Source organism: Crocuta crocuta, unplaced genomic scaffold, assembly GCF_008692635.1.
Source record: "Crocuta crocuta isolate KB4526 unplaced genomic scaffold, BGI_CrCroc_1.0 scaffold127, whole genome shotgun sequence".
NCBI classification, from domain to species: domain Eukaryota; kingdom Metazoa; phylum Chordata; class Mammalia; order Carnivora; family Hyaenidae; genus Crocuta; species Crocuta crocuta.
Window position 1 is genome coordinate 446,722 of NW_027532008.1, and position 3,294 is coordinate 450,015.

A 3,294-nucleotide genomic window follows, 5' to 3' on the forward strand; every position below is an offset into this window, starting at 1 on the left:
TGCTGTAACAAATTACGCCACAAACTTAATGGCTTGAAACAGCACAAATTGGTTCCACACACAAGGAGCGGAGAAGCCCCCGCTCCATCCTGACAAGTGAAAAGCTAAACAGACTGAAAGATCGACAACTTTTCTTGGAAGTGTGAGAGAGGGGAGGAAGCCGGGCGAACAGGTGCGGAGACAGACGAATAAAGGAGGCCCGGCTCACTGAGGTGGAGAGGCTCCCAGGTGGAAACCAGCGCAGGAAATCCGTGCTGGGCCAGGAAACCCTGAACCTTAACTGACAAGTCGTAGGAGGCTCAGTGTGGACAGCTCAGAGGTAAAATCTCCGGGGGATCCAGTGACATGACAAGGCGGCCCCCACAAAATTATGAGATTTACCTGCAGGGATGCGGCCAGATTCCCTCGGGCTTCTGGCAGGGAAACTGGAAAAGAAACCGTTCTGAAACAGGCCCGAGTACCCTGTGCTTCTTAATGAAGCCTCCCTTCTGGGGAAACTGGTTAACCAGAGTGTAACCGGCTGGGCCATCAGACACTGACTGGCCTGGGGAAGGGAAATACACAACTCCGGCCTATACAAACCATGCTGTCCCACCGAAAGGGGGAGAAAAAAAACTGGTGAAGCTGGAGGTCCGGAGGTGTGGGGTCACTAGAAGATGGAGCCCTAACCACAGGACTACAGAACACCTCCTCCCCCAACACCTTGCCATGTTACTGAAAGCCTATTGACAGCAGTCTCTTGAGAAAAAGTTACAAGACGCACCAACAGTCAAACAACGTGAAGAGAAAGAGCAGGCATCAGAGACACACATGGCAAGGATACTAAAGTTATAACACTGGGAATTTATTTTTTTTTATCCAGAATGGGAATTTAAAACAACTAGGAGGAATCTGCCATGGGCTCTGACAGATCGAGTGGACAGCATCCAAGAACAGATGGGCAACGCAAGCAGAGATGGAAATCCTAGGAAGCAAAAAGAAATGTTAGCGATAAAAAATGCTGCAACTAAAATGAAGAATTCTTTGATGGGCTTCTCAGTAGACGGAACACAAGTGAGGGAAGAGTCTCTGGGCTAAAGGATGTATCAACAGGATCCCCAAAAGCCAAAAAGGAAAGAAAGCAAAGACTCAGAGAACAGAATCAAATTATTCAAAGACTGTGGGACAATTACAAAAGGGGTAACATACACATAATAGGAAGACCAGAAGGAGAAGAAAAAGGAACAGAAAAAATATGTGAAACAACAACTAAGAATTTCTCCCAAATTAATATCAGACACCAAGCCACCAATATCAGATCCAGGAGTGCAGGAAACAGCAAGCAGGATAAATTCCACCCCTTCCAAAATAGGGACCACACACACACACCAAAAACAAAACTACTCCTATGTATATCATCTTCAAACTACAGAAATTCAAAGAGAAACAAAAAATTCTGAAGGAAGCCAAAGGCTAAATATGACAACCAATCTCTTCTCAGAAACCAGATAAGCTGGGCACTTGAGTGGCTCAGTTGGCTGGACGTCCAACTTTGGCTCAGGTTATGATCTCACCATTCACAAATTTCAAGCCCCACATCAGGCTTTGTGCTGACAGCTTGGAGCCTAGAGCCTGCTTCAGATTCTGTGTCTCCCTCTCTCTCTCTGTCCCTCCCCTGGCTTTTGCTCTTTCTCTCTCTTTCAAAAATAAATGAACACTAAAAAAAAAATTTTTTAAAGAAACCATACAAGCAAGGAGAGAGTGGAGTCAGATCTTTAAAGTGTGGAGAGGAAAAAGGAAAAAAATGCACTGACCTAGAATTTCATACCCAGCAAAGGTATCCTTTGAAAGTGAAGAAATAAAAACTTTTTCAGACAAACAAAAAATTGAGGGAATGTGTTGTCATACTCCTGCCTTGTAAGAACTGCTAAAAGTTCTTTAAAGAGAAGGAATATGCTACAGGTCAGAAACTAGAATCTACATGAAGAAAAGAATCAAAGAAGGATAAGGGAAGGTAACATAAAAACATTTGTTTTTCTTATTCTTCATTGATATAACAGATTATAGTTTGTTCAAAATATTAATAGCAACAATGTATTCAATTGGGTATGTTTCTGTATATATCCATTTTATGTGTGAGTATAAATAATATGCTTTTGTATGCTGACAGGTAAGCGAAATGAAAGGCAGCAATGATACAAGGGACAGAAGGAAGGAATTAGTATCACTTCATTATTATAAGGTAGTCACACTTCCTGTGAAGTGGTGTAGCCTTATTTGAAAGTGGACTTGGATTAGTTGCAAATATATCTTGCAAACTCCAGGGCAAGAGGTTAAAAAGTACAAAGACGTATAGCTGATATGCTAAAAAAGGATGGAAATGACATTCTATAAGATGTTCAGTTAAAACCACAAAAGGCAGAAAAAGTCTTTCCCGATTTCTTTTTCTTAGTTACATGTCATTCTGAAAGTCAGAACTATAGAGACAAAAGAAAGATCCGTAGTTGCCAGTGGTGGGGGTGTGAGTAGAGCACAGAGGATTTTCAGGGCAGTGAAAACACTCGGTGTGATGTTATAGTGATGGATGAATGTCCTTACACATTTTCCCAAACCCATAGAGTGTGCACCAGCAAGAGGGAGTCCTAAGGCAAAGGAGGGACTATGGGTATAAGCTCAGGCCTGGGAACAGGTGCACTGTTCTGCTGAGCGACCTTGATAATGGGGGAGCTGTGTGTGAATGAGGTCAGGGGGGTATGCCAGAACTCTCTGTACCTCCCTCTCAATTTTGTTGTAAGTATAAACCTACTCTTAAAGAAATAAAGTCTTCAAGGGTCAGTTAAGCCTCCGACTCTGGCTCAGGTCATGATTTCATGGTCCTTGAAGTCGATCCCTGAGTCGGGCTCCATGCTGACAGCTCAGAGCCTGGAGCCTGCTTCAGATTCTGTGTCTCCCTCTCTGTTTCTTGTCTCTGTCTCTCAAAAATAAACATTAGAAAAAAAAAGAAAGAAAAAAAACATTTAAAAAATGAAATCTTCAAAACCCCACACACTTATTACCTTAAGTCTTGGAGATTCTCATCTACAGAGGGCTGGCAGAGCTCCATTTCTTCTAAGTTCTAGGAGAACACTCCCCTCTTTCCTTGTTTCCCCTTAGTCTCTTGCCTTTTTCATCTGCAGGCTCCCACTTTCCTTGACTCATGGCCATGCATCATTCAGTCTGATTCTGCCCTTCCTCCTCCTTCTCTGCCTCCGCCGTTCCCTTACAAGGACTCTTGTAAGTAAGTTGGGCCCACCTGGGAACTCCAGAACAGTCTTC

At 43.2% G+C, this 3,294-nt stretch overlaps 1 long non-coding RNA gene across 1 annotated transcript; it reads right to left on the minus strand.

The window, feature by feature from the left end:
- Nucleotides 1-823: 823 nt before the first annotated feature.
- Nucleotides 824-2,941, minus strand: LOC144241148 (uncharacterized). Its single transcript, XR_013337977.1, has 2 exons — nt 2,786-2,941; nt 824-964 (listed from the first exon to the last, which is right to left on the minus strand). It is a non-coding gene; the product is annotated as an uncharacterized LOC144241148 (long non-coding RNA).
- Nucleotides 2,942-3,294: the final 353 nt, after the last annotated feature.